Source organism: Triturus cristatus, chromosome 2_2 (assembly GCF_964204655.1).
Source record: "Triturus cristatus chromosome 2_2, aTriCri1.1, whole genome shotgun sequence".
In the NCBI taxonomy this organism is placed as follows: domain Eukaryota; kingdom Metazoa; phylum Chordata; class Amphibia; order Caudata; family Salamandridae; genus Triturus; species Triturus cristatus.
The window spans coordinates 917259843-917273955 of record NC_140582.1 but is presented as its reverse complement, the minus strand read 5'-3'; the positions used below and the strand labels follow the sequence as shown (position 1 = coordinate 917273955).

At 38.1% G+C, this 14113-nt stretch overlaps 1 protein-coding gene across 1 annotated transcript in view; it reads right to left on the bottom strand.

Moving 5' to 3' along the window:
- The window catches only part of CCKAR (cholecystokinin A receptor), a 662232-nt gene that overhangs the window by 537006 nt on the left and 111113 nt on the right, over positions 1-14113 (bottom strand). The gene's annotated exons all lie outside the window — the stretch shown is intronic.

Sequence of the window (14113 nt, the reverse complement as noted above, 5' to 3'; positions counted from 1 at the left end):
CTTACCTACTGCTAGGAGCAAAATAACATATATGCCGAGCTAATCCCGACCGCTTACCGCCCCGCGACATTTGGGAGCCCCTAACTACCTACCTCCTGAGGGGGAGGGGACTACAGATGACACGAAAGAAAGCGCCCCCTAGGCATAGATTGGTGGCCTCCCTGGGATTATTAGGCCGTAAACTTGCGGGGATGACCTTCAGTACTCACGTTGTGCAAAATAATGTATCCTCCAAGCCTCTGACAGAGATGTGCTATGCTGTGTTCTGCCTTTACAGACCCATCTCTCGTACTGTCACGATGTACCCATGAAATGAAACAGAAATGCTTACCATGTAATGAATATGTTTTGTCATTAAACTCAAAATGCCAATACAAAAAAGTTTACAGAAAAAAAAGGAAAATGTAGCTCGTTAATGTACTAGTGAGAGAATTAACTGACAAATTAAATAGTTTCCAACATCTAGCCTACGTACACAAAGGGAAGTAAACTGTACTGGTAAAATAGCTACTATTTTATCGTTCCTGCTCAATGTTGCTATCGAGCTATAGGTCGAGGAAATCCATGCATATTTTCCTCAAACCTTTTTTCCCTTCTCATTGACGATCCTGGGCTTCTCATAAATGTTTCACCCATTTCTGGTTGCTTTAAAGCAAGAGCTGGCTTACGAGATATGACTGTAGGTTGCTACTAACTACATATTGAATTATCACCTAGTTCAGCACTTTAGGTATTAAGGCTATAAGCATTCTTATAGCCAGCAAAAAATAACTATTTGTGTATTCAATGCACTCTCATAAACCATTCAATAGGTAACAACAGTTTTATTTAGCGGAGATATATTCACCAATATGGGATTAAAGTTATTTTTTTTTAAGTTAAAGCAGATGCAAATTATAGCATTACATACACTGAAGTGGTAAATGCCTTTGAACAGCTAGTAAAAGTCCCTATTGGGCATTTTCACTGGGGTGTTGAAAAATTGGTTCTCTATTTCATCAATTTTTAAAAAGGTGTATTATCAAGGTGTGGAGTCTCCAGGTTTTGCAGCATAAAAGGCTAAATATACTATATCATCTGGTAAAATGAATGCTAAGTATTTTCGTGTTACGACTACATATTAAAAAATTGTAACAATAACACAAGATGGAATTTGGATTAAGTTTTATTAGAACGTTGGAATGCTGGGAGCTCCATTGAAAACAGTGGAGTAGCTCTGGGCTTATAATGGCTGGTATGGGCTAGGAGCTCCAACATTACAATGATTCTTTATTCACAGCTGTTGCTGTGAACAGGGGATTTGAGGAGCCTGAGGGGATTTCAATCCCCTCGCGCTCCCTGAGGTCTTTGTTTTATTTGTTGGAACATTCTGCCCTCTAGTGGCAGAGTGTTCTAATAGCCTTGTCGCCCTTCGTGGCTGGGCATTGCCAGCTGTTGAGGTCCTGCTCCCTTGTTGAAGGCCCTCTGGAGGGGGCCTTTGGAGGCCGGTCTAGCCCGCTGCGGCGGGCTATAATATCATATTGCTTTTGGGAACTGGGCCATGTGAGACGCTAGGGAGTGAGGGCATTCAAAAATCGAACAGTTAAGGGTGGCGAAGAGGGAAGTCAATTAAGTTAATATTAGTTATTGCTATTCCCGAAGAAAATACCATTTTGAAGTTAATGACAACAATTAGTCTTGAAGGACGAAAATAGTTGACTGAAGTTAAAAATTTAAGAAAAAAATGATAAAATAAAATTTTGGGGGAGAGGAAGATGCATGTCCGACTGTTGCAGAGAATTTTGTTACTTTGTGATTTCCGAATAAAAGCAATAAACTGCCAACACCTAACATGACACCACAATTGGCTTATTTTCCTTATCTTAGTTATAGCTGAGACGCTGATCATTCTTAACATGAAACAAACACCGATTTTGACAATAATACTCCAATGTGCATGTTGTACACCTCTAGAAAAACAACACTAAAACTAAGAAAAGCAGAAGTGCCAGCACTGTGAAAGTGTGCTTGGATCTGTAGAAATTGCAGGATTAATAAAATTATGAATTTGACATGCTTATTAATTGACTACTATATTAATGTAACTAAGTTGTTATGTAAGATTATTGATCAAAAAGCTTTCTATGATGCAAAAGAACACAGATTGTTGATATGAAGCAGTATATCTATGTAACAAATGAGCCTTACATACAATTGTGCAAAGATAATTGAGGAAACTTAGCCGCTCGATTGCCTTCATTGCAATCCCCATAACAAATGAAAAAGTGGTGCAAAATCTTTAAGCAATATGTTGTATGAATGAAACCTTTAGTAAAATGATTGAAATTATTACAGTCTTAGATTTCCTAAAACAATTATACTTTAATGGTTTTTAGGAATAGTTTGCACAAAGTACTTTTATAAGTTTGGCAGTAGGCCATAATTGGAGTTAAACATTTCTGTTTAATAATCACCGACAAAGTTACAATTATTTCCACATATGATGTGCTTGATTTCTTTCTTTATGCCTGAACTTATTAATGAGTTTATTTTACTAAATTACAAATGCTAAATAAGATGCATTAAATTACTTTTTTCCTCAGGCCGCATTATTTCATAGCCTGGTGTAATGGACTTTTGTTACATTTCCTTAAATGCTGTTTATCTGTTCTGTTTATGCAACATTCTTTAATCACTAAAATACTTTCTCCAGTAAAAAAATAAAAAGACATATATATATATATATATATATATATATCCACGCTACACTCGCACCAGTGTCTCGCAATCTCGAACGGGTGCTGTTGGGCGGGGGGTGCACCCGCCAAATATCCACGCTTCCAGTCCTCCTTCTTTTAAGAAAAGACACAGCACTCACGGGGTCGAGTCAAGATTTATTGTGACTCACAACGCTAAAAAAGCGTTGTGAGTCACAATAAATCTTGACTCGACCCCGTGAGTGCTGTGTCTTTTCTTAAAAGAAGGAGGACTGGAAGCGTGGATATATATATATATATATATATATATATATATATATATATATATATATATATATATATATATATATTACCTACTGGCGGTCGCCAGTAGGTAGTTATAGTTAGGACCACGTTTCCATAGGAAATCCGCAACATTCTATTTTGAATAACTTTGGCGCCGGTCGATGAATCCTCGCGAATTTCTCAAAATAGGTGGGGCGCTACGCTCCGCTCCTACCCTGAAAGTCTCGGGGGGATCCGTCAAGCGGGGGCTGAGATAAAAGGGGGGTCCCAAAACGCGTTTTTCCCATGCATTTTTCCATAGGACCTTTAGAACGAGCTACAGCCCGAACGGCTGAACAGAATTACTCAAAATTTGGCAGAGAGGTAGTCCCTAGGTCAAGGAAGTGCCTTTTGTAGGTTTGGTGTAAATCTGTTCAGTAGATTCTGAGAAAATAGCCTTTAAATCCATATATATATCTGAGCCCGCTTACGGTACGCTTACCGTACGCTTACGGTAAGCATACGGTGGCGTGCGCGAGCGCGATTCTGATTGGCTCTTAGATCTTAGTAAACATTCGAATCGGCCGAAACCAGGAAGCGGCGGCCGCCATTTTGTGTATTTCACTCTGAAAAAAAAGAGTGAAAACAAGGAAAGGGGGCAATGAGGAGAGTTACAGACCCCCTAACATTTGTAAGGGGGTCAAAGAAGGACAGAAAAGTACAAAAAAAACATTTATTGATTTTAAAAAAAATCACGGGGTACGCGTACGGTAAGCTTACGGTAAGCGTACGGTAAAAAAAATAAAAATAAATAAATGAAAAGCAGATTTAAGAGTTTAGAAATTAGGGAGCTCTAAAAAGAGCTGTTGTGTTTATGAAGTCATTTTTTTAGTGGTACCTACAAGTAAGTACCGATGCAGAGTCTAAGGTTCAAGAGAAAGACTCTGTTCCCTTCATCATTGAAGTGCACACCATCTCCTCTATAAATGTCTTGCATGTCATAACGCAAGTTGTTGTGGTAAATGGCACCCATACCATAGTCACGGAGGAAAGCAGAAACAGATTTGTTGACGTGCTTTCTTGCTTTGTCAATCTGTGGACAGAAATGATTGGACCAGTTCCATTTTTGCCTTTGGCATATGTTGGAAAACACAAAGGCAGTTTTAGGGAAAAGTGTAAACAGTTGTGCAAAGGTGTCCTTCATAAGCATTTCCAGACCTACCCCAGTCAAAGTGCCTAGGTCATTGCCACCACAGTGCACTATTATGAGGTCAGGGTGTTGGATTTGAATGAAGGATTTCACCAATGGCATCAATTGGTGCCACTTTAACCCTCTCTGACCAATCCATTTAATGTCTACATTTGGCAAAGCAAGGTCTCTCACCATACCTGTTTTCTCTGCAAACTTTTCACTCCAGAAGACATAGCTGTGCCCTACAATCCACACTGTGAACATCTTCAAAGGAGAACTGGATGCACTCAGGAGGTGTCTTTCAGTAGAATGGCAATATGAAAAGAAAGACAGTTTGGAAATGGAGGCATACATATTTTTTTCAAAACAAAAAGAACTGATTGGCTGTTTCATACCATTCTAGAATAAAAACTAGGCTGTATGTGTAAATTAATAGAAGCATGTTTTGTATTGGTAAAAAAAAATGTGTAACCAAAGAACAGTACTATGGATTTGCTGTTAGGTTTGAAAAGTCAAGCACTCTTGCTCTGTGGAATTGAAACATTGTTTGGCGAACTTCTGACCTAACTCAACACAGCAGTGTTCCATGAGCTGTTGCTATGGTAGCAGGCAGAAGTCAAGTTAGGGGAAGGGTACTAGGCAGAAGTCAAGTTGGGGGAAGGGTACTTTTGGAAAAGGGTTGGTTTTCAACCAATAGAAATGTGTGATTACATTTGAAAAAAAGGGGGAAGCACTGAGATTTGAAACTTACAAGTATATGTGTGGAAAAATAGAGGGAAAGTTTGCCATTATCTGGTTCTGCTGAGAGGAGAGAGGTGAACACAACAGAGATCCTGGCTCTGATAATCTGCTGTTTGAGTGTCACATTTCTTTCACAACTAACTAATTTTAAAGGTGAGTTTACAGTTTGAGAGGGGATGTATGTGGTAACTTAAGAAATGAATAATAGAAATGGAAATTGTTTTTGTTGTAGTTACACATGGTGGTTTCATAATGTGTCAGTCTGTAAAAGTGATTTTCACTTGCCCCGAAAAAAAAAAGAGCAGTAAGTGTGCTTTCAAATTGGCAAAGAAATTTCGTTTTGGGACTAATGTGAAAACATGACTCTGTGTGCAGAGAGGAATTATAGGCAGAGATTTATTGCGTATTGCTCTGGTGATTTCACAGTTGCATTAGATGGAAAGGGGGAGCGAATTTTTGGGGGAAGAAGCAGAGTCTTAGCACACACCCATGTGCTTGCCATGTATAGTCATGCACAGTATTTACAAGCGAGTGGGGTTTTCAGGTTTCAGTCTGTAATGCAAATACATTCAGCATCACTAAGGCTGGTTGCCCTTGCTGGAGTGTAGGCAGTCACCGAGAATACACATGGTGGTGGTCTGAAAAAACAGTTTGGACATGTGCATTTAAATAAATCAAAAAAAGTGGTTTCATAATGTGTCAGTCTGTAAAAGTGATTTTCACTTGCCCCGAAAAAAAAAAGAGCAGTAAGTGTACTTTCAAATTGGCAAAGAAATTTCGTTTTGGGACTAATGTGAAAACATGACTCTGTGTGCAGAGAGGAATTATAGGCAGAGATTTATTGCGTCTTGCTCTGGTGATTTCACAGTTGCATTAGATGGAAAGGGGGAGCGAATTTTTGGGGGAAGAAGCAGAGTCTTAGCACACACCCATGTGCTTGCCATGTATAGTCATGCACAGTATTTACAAGCGAGTGGGGTTTTCAGGTTTCAGTCTGTAATGCAAATACATTCAGCATCACTAAGGCTGGTTGCCCTTGCTGGAGTGTAGGCAGTCACCGAGAATACACATGGTGGTGGTCTGAAAAAACAGTTTGGACATGTGCATTTAAATAAATCAAAAAAAGTGGTTTCATAATGTGTCAGTCTGTAAAAGTGATTTTCACTTGCCCCGAAAAAAAAAAGAGCAGTAAGTGTACTTTCAAATTGGCAAAGAAATTTCGTTTTGGGACTAATGTGAAATCATGACTCTGTGTGCAGAGAGGAATTATAGGCAGAGATTTATTGCGTATTGCTCTGGTGATTTCACAGTTACATTAGATGGAAAGGGGGAGCGAATTTTTGGGGGAAGAAGCAGAGTCTTAGCACACACCCATGTGCTTGCCATGTATAGTCATGCACAGTATTTACAAGCGAGTGGGGTTTTCAGGTTTCAGTCTGTAATGCAAATACATTCAGCATCACTAAGGCTGGTTGCCCTTGCTGGAGCGTAGGCAGTCACCGAGAATACACATGGTGGTGGTCTGAAAAAACAGTTTGGACATGTGCATTTAAATAAATCAAAAAAAGTGGTTTCATAATGTGTCAGTCTGTAAAAGTGATTTTCACTTGTAAAAAGTGATTTTCACTTGCCCCGAAAAAAAAAAGAGCAGTAAGTGTGCTTTCAAATTGGCAAAGAAATTTAGTTTTGGGACTAATGTGAAAACATGACTCTGTGTGCAGAGAGGAATTATAGGCAGAGATTTATTGCGTATTGCTCTGGTGATTTCACAGTTGCATTAGATGGAAAGGGGGAGCGAATTTTTGGGGGAAGAAGTAGAGTCTTAGCACACACCCATGTGCTTGCCATGTATAGTCATGCACAGTATTTACAAGCGAGTGGGGTTTTCAGGTTTCAGTCTGTAATGCAAATACATTCAGCATCACTAAGGCTGGTTGCCCTTGCTGGAGTGTAGGCAGTCACCGAGAATACACATGGTGGTGGTCTGAAAAAACAGTTTGGACATGTGCATTTTAAATAAATCAAAAAAAGTGGTTTCATAATGTGTCAGTCTGTAAAAGTGATTTTCACTTGCGCCGAAAAAAAAAAGAGCAGTAAGTGTGCTTTCAAATTGGCAAAGAAATTTCGTTTTGGGACTAATGTGAAAACATGACTCTGTGTGCAGAGAGGAATTATAGGCAGAGATTTATTGCGTCTTGCTCTGGTGATTTCACAGTTGCATTAGATGGAAAGGGGGAGCGAATTTTTGGGGGAAGAAGCAGAGTCTTAGCACACACCCATGTGCTTGCCATGTATAGTCATGCACAGTATTTACAAGCGAGTGGGGTTTTCAGGTTTCAGTCTGTAATGCAAATACATTCAGCATCACTAAGGCTGGTTGCCCTTGCTGGAGTGTAGGCAGTCACCGAGAATACACATGGTGGTGGTCTGAAAAAACAGTTTGGACATGTGCATTTAAATAAATCAAAAAAAGTGGTTTCATAATGTGTCAGTCTGTAAAAGTGATTTTCACTTGCGCCGAAAAAAAAAAGAGCAGTAAGTGTGCTTTCAAATTGGCAAAGAAATTTCGTTTTGGGACTAATGTGAAAACATGACTCTGTGTGCAGAGAGGAATTATAGGCAGAGATTTATTGCGTCTTGCTCTGGTGATTTCACAGTTGCATTAGATGGAAAGGGGGAGCGAATTTTTGGGGGAAGAAGCAGAGTCTTAGCACACACCCATGTGCTTGCCATGTATAGTCATGCACAGTATTTACAAGCGAGTGGGGTTTTCAGGTTTCAGTCTGTAATGCAAATACATTCAGCATCACTAAGGCTGGTTGCCCTTGCTGGAGTGTAGGCAGTCACCGAGAATACACATGGTGGTGGTCTGAAAAAACAGTTTGGACATGTGCATTTAAATAAATCAAAAAAAGTGGTTTCATAATGTGTCAGTCTGTAAAAGTGATTTTCAATTGTAAAAAGTGATTTTCACTTGCCCCGAAAAAAAAAAAGAGCAGTAAGTGTACTTTCAAATTGGCAAAGAAATTTCGTTTTGGGACTAATGTGAAAACATGACTCTGTGTGCAGAGAGGAATTATAGGCAGAGATTTATTGCGTCTTGCTCTGGTGATTTCACAGTTACATTAGATGGAAAGGGGGAGCGAATTTTTGGGGGAAGAAGCAGAGTCTTAGCACACACCCATGTGCTTGCCATGTATAGTCATGCACAGTATTTACAAGCGAGTGGGGTTTTCAGGTTTCAGTCTGTAATGCAAATACATTCAGCATCACTAAGGCTGGTTGCCCTTGCTGGAGTGTAGGCAGTCACCGAGAATACACATGGTGGTGGTCTGAAAAAACAGTTTGGACATGTGCATTTAAATAAATCAAAAAAAGTGGTTTCATAATGTGTCAGTCTGTAAAAGTGATTTTCACTTGTAAAAAGTGATTTTCACTTGCCCCGAAAAAAAAAAGAGCAGTAAGTGTGCTTTCAAATTGGCAAAGAAATTTCGTTTTGGGACTAATGTGAAAACATGACTCTGTGTGCAGAGAGGAATTATAGGCAGAGATTTATTGCGTCTTGCTCTGGTGATTTCACAGTTGCATTAGATGGAAAGGGGGAGCGAATTTTTGGGGGAAGAAGCAGAGTCTTAGCACACACCCATGTGCTTGCCATGTATAGTCATGCACAGTATTTACAAGCGAGTGGGGTTTTCAGGTTTCAGTCTGTAATGCAAATACATTCAGCATCACTAAGGCTGGTTGCCCTTGCTGGAGTGTAGCACTCTGGACATGGGCTTTTTAAAAAATCTGAAAAGTGGTTTCAAAATGTGACAGTTTGTAAAAGTGATTTTCACTTGCCCAAAAAAAAGAGCAGTTTGTGTGCATTCAAATTGGCAAAGAAATTTCGTTTTGTGACTATTGTGAAAAGAAATGTAGTAATATATTTAAATACAATAAAGGATTTTTTTTTTAGTTTTTTTCAGGTATTGCTGAAGAGCAGTGAACAAAATTTAAGATGCCTACAAAATCCAGAGTTCAAAAAACGCAAAAAAAAAACCTATATTTGAAGACAACTGGAGGACCAAAGTTAGTAGAAGATGCTCATGTTGGGAAAAAGAAAAAATCTTCTGGTAAGCAGAAAAAACAATTTCTTAAAAATATATTCAAAACAAAGAAAAATGTACAAAATGTCTGTACTGGAAAGAATGTTACAAAAGGAAGAGAACAGGAAAAAATTGAGAATTTAGTTAATGCAAATATACCTTCTGCAACTGAAAAGATTTACATAAACAGAAAAACAGCATTTAAAGAGATACGTAGAAAAATGTTTCAGAGAAGAGTTATGTCCAATTTGATAAAGGATGTGAAGAAATATAAGCAAAAGGCAAAATATTACAAGAGAAAAAAAGAAATTGAAGCCATTGCAGCAAAGGCATTAGAATTAAAAAGGAAACTATTCATATTAATTTTGAATAGGATGCGTACATTAGATAAAATGGTTAATGTACTGAAATCACAAAGCAAAAGCAAAAGAGTAGTGAACAGAACAAACTTTTGTAAAGTGTTTTTAGGAAAGTGGATGCATAGTTCAAGTAGTGAACCTTTTTTTAATGAAGAGAGCTATTTTCAAAGTAATAGTTTGCTGCATGCAGTTGACACCAGAGGTCGTGCTTACGAAGTGAAAAATGGTTGCATAATGGAGAAGGAGATAATGGTTCCAAGAGATGAGGTACAAGTGATGGCAGATGAGGCAATGGGGAGACGTCCTAAAGCCCCAGTGTACACTTGGAATTGTAGTAGTATTTGCACTGTGCGTCAGGATTCTATTGACAAATTTCGAGAGTTTCTTAGAGAATATAGTAAAAAAAGTGTAAAACAGAAGATTAAGGTGCTTCAAAGTCTGGATCCATGCAGAGTGAGAGAGAATACTGGTTTGCAGGGTCATTCTCTGGCTTGTCTATCTAGAAAAGTGTGCAATAGTGTTTTCCATCATTTTAGGATGCTGGCTGTTCATCATACTGAAATGAGAAAGTTTGTGAGACGGTTGTATTTTGCCAAAAGTCCAGCAATAAAGTTAAATGAATTGAATAGGGCTCTGTTCCGAGGAACGGTATCAGATGTAGAGAAGGTTGTTGATGAAATTCAGTTTTGTTACTTTGGTCCTGAACAAAACAGTGCAGAGAAGGACACAGTAAATGAGGAAGAAGTGGAAGAGAATGTAGAACCTTCTGTAAGTAAGACATTTAATGATCACATAACAAAATTTGCAATAGTCTCTAATGAAAGACCAAATGTTACTTGTATTTGTTGCCGCAGAACTCATTATAGAAAACAAACTAGGAATGTTGATCTCTACAGAAAGAGTGAAAATGAAGATAATTATAAGTGGAAGGGTTTTGCCACATATATATTTCTTGAAAATTGTTTTGAATTGGGTGAAGATCAGCGTATTTGTAAATACTGTTACAACAAGTTAGAGGAAAATAGAATGCCGACCAGAGCTGTACATAATAATTTAGAATTGGATGCTATTCCTGCTGAACTTTCTGAATTAAATACATATGAGTCTATACTCATTCAATGTGTTCATCCGTTCCAGACCATAGTACGTATGGAGCCCAAAACTGGTAAATTACCTCCTTCAGATTTACTGAGAGGTTTAAAAGGTAGAGTGGTGTATTTGCCCTTGGATTTGAAAAAAAATATGGAAACTATTGATGCGGATACTTTGGAAACTGAACCATTAATTATTCTGGTTAATGGTGTACCTACAAAGAATAAGAAGATTTGGCAGGAGCTGGTAGATGTGCGGAAAGTACAAAGAGCAAATTTGTATTTGAAAAAAAATAACAAATGGTATGAATCAATTTATATAGAAGAAGAAGAAGAAGAAGAAGATTTTCAAGAAGACACAAAAACACCAACTGGACAAATTGAAAAAGTGGACAAGTCAAAGGAAGAAGAAATTTATGAACATTTTAGCATACATCCTCTTCATTCGAAAGAAGTTATGGGAGACAATATTGATCTCTTTCAGATGAAGAAAGCAAAAGGAACTCCTGTGAGTGTATGGGAGGAGAGCTTGGAAGCTCAATGTTTTCCTCAGCTGTTTCCTAAAGGAAAAGGAGGACGATACGATGAACGTCCAGAACAGATTCCAGCTTCAGAGTATCGGACTACAAGACTATATGCTGAAGATCCCAGATTTCGACAAAGTATTCCTTATTTGTTCCATCTTTTATTTGAAAGCGACTTGTCTGCACTGTCTTATGCAGTAAATCACATTTTAAAAAGTGGAGTACATTTACAAAATGTGTCTGCTAAGGATTTTATGGAGAAAGTGCAGCACCGAGATGATCATTTGGAAACACAACTGATCAATCTGATGGCTTGTCAGCGTGGGACAAATGAATATTGGTACCGACGCCATGGTGAACTAAAATGCATGTTACGGAATTTAGGAACACCAACATGGTTCCTTACCCTAAGCTGTGCCGAGTACGCTTGGGATGATTTACTGGATTTTCTACGAGAGGCCAATTCAAACATTAAAAACATCGAATACAAGACAGCAGGAGAACTGTGCTCATTGGATCCGGTTAATGTTTGCAGATATTTCAATCATAGATTTGAGGCTATGATGTCCTTCATCTGCAATAAAAAAAATCCACCCCTTGGAGAAGTAGTGGATTTCTTTTGGAGAAAAGAGTACCAGGCAAGAGGTGCTCCTCATATTCATATGCTGTTGTGGATCAAGGATGCCCCAAAGTTTGGAACAGATGCTGATGAAGCAGTGTTATCTTACATTCAAGAATATGCAACATGTGCTATACCAAAAAGCACAGAAGAGAACAAGTTAAAGGAGCAAGTTTTACGTTTCCAAAGTCATCGGTGTGGAAAATACTGTCGACGGAAATACAAGAGCAAAGAAAAATACTACACTAAATGTCGATTTGGATTTCCTAGACCTGTTCTTTCAAATGGAAGAGTAAACAGTTTTATGTCAGCTGTGAGACATACTATCACAAGAAAATCACCTAAGAATACCTACAACCTTAAAAGAAAAGAAGAATCAAAAAATATAAATGACTACAACCCAGTCATTTCATCCATGTGGAACGCTAACATGGATATACAGTATGTAGCTGACAATTCCATTGCTGTTGCACGATATGTAACGTCTTACATTACGAAATCAGAAAAAACAGAATTGAAGGAAATGTGGGAAGAGATTTCTCACGAGAAGACTGTCAGTAAGAAGCTGTACAGTTTCAGTTTGAAGATGTTATCGCATCGAGAAATTGGATCCTACGAATGTTCAGATAGGTTATCTTCTGCAAGTCTCTACTCGAAGTCAAGAAGAATAATTTGGGCAAGTTTAGTCCTTGCAGCAATGAGAAATCGGGTACTGAAATCTGTTGGAGAAATTGAATATTTGGCCGAGAATGACCCAGAAAGTACAGATATTTTGAAATCAAACATGTTGGACACATATTATCCCAAAAGAAGTCATCATCTGGAGAACATGTGTCTCTATGAAGTGCTGCAGAACTACATTTATTCACGGAAAGCCGCAGAAGACATCAACAATGGAAAATATAAAGTCATTGGTGAGGAAGGATGTTTGGTGAAGCAAACAAAAGGAAGTTTGATAAATCACCGGAAGCTGAGTTGCGACACTACTGACAAGAAAGAATTTTACTACTTGGCTCTTTTACAGTTGTTTAAACCATGGCGTACAGAGGATGAACTACTGGGAGAATTTCAAAGCTATGAAGATTCATTTAATGCTTGCAAAGACAGCATACAATGCAATACATTCACAACTTATCTGCAAATGTTAAATGAAGAAATTGAACAGGAAACTACAATTGCAGCAGAAATAGCTAGAGACAGTTCTCAGGACAGCCAAAGTTCAGGAACACACAGTCAAGATCCCCTAGGACAACCAATCATTGAAAATGAAGCATCAATAGCCATGAATGAAGTGGAAACGGCTATGAATCAAGCTCAAGAAGAATTTATAGACTTAGAAAATTTGGAAAGACAACTGAATCAAGAGCAGCAACAAATTTATGAAGAGATCAAAAACAAAATTGATCACGGATTTCTACATGTAAAAAAAGAGTGCTCATGCACATCATTTCATCCAATCAGGATGTATGTAAGCGGACAAGCTGGAACTGGAAAAAGTTTCCTAATAAAAGTCATCAGAAGCTACCTACAGCAAAAAACGGATTCTACTTTGTCTTGTGTGGTTACTGCTCCAACTGGGTTAGCAGCATATAACATAAAAGGAATCACCTTACATCGTTTGCTACTGTTACCAGTGGAGCATGAGAACAAAATACAATTCAACAAGCTAACTGGAGAAGCATCCTTGGAAGTTTCAAGAGTATTGAAGAAGATGCAAGTTCTCATTATTGATGAGGTGAGCATGGTATCAAACCTAATGCTTGCCTTTGTGCATTTAAGAATGCAGCAAATTTTGAAGACAGACTATGACATGTTATTTGGTGGAAAACACGTCATAGTTTTTGGAGATCTTTTGCAACTTATTCCAGTTAAAGGACAACCAGTGTTTAATACTGTGACACATGAAGACACGAAGAAGTCATTGGGAAGCATCGGAAATACAAATATTTGGTCCTTCTTTGAGTACAAGGAACTTACTACTAATATGAGGCAAGCAAACGATGAAGAATATGGAAGTATTCTGAAAGATATCAGGATTGGACTACTGACAGAAGTTGGCAAAAAAGCATTACAGAGTCGGCTGCTACATAATTTATTTCCAAAGGAAGAAATAGTTGCAGAGAAGATATACAAGAACATTGCAGAAAACAAAAGTGTCATCTGCTTAATGCCAACTCTACGTGAATGCTCAATATTCAATGAGGAGCTTTTGAAATTGGAAAAGGAAGAGATCAGGAAATTGGAAGCAGTGGACAAAATTGAGGATGGAAGAATTACTGTCACAGTAACAGGCAAACTGAAAAATAAATTGGACTCACTAGAGAAGAACATCTCCAAAACAGCTGGATTAGAAAAAAATCTATATGTTTGCATGAACTGTAGAGTGTTTTTAAGGAGAAATTTGGATGTTGAGAAAGGTTTAGTTAATGGAGCGATGGGAAGAGTTGTGGGTTTTATTAATTACCAGAAAAAAGAAGGAGTTGAATGTTTAAAAATAAAATTTGATCAGATAGATGAAGTTAAAGATATTTGTCGTTGT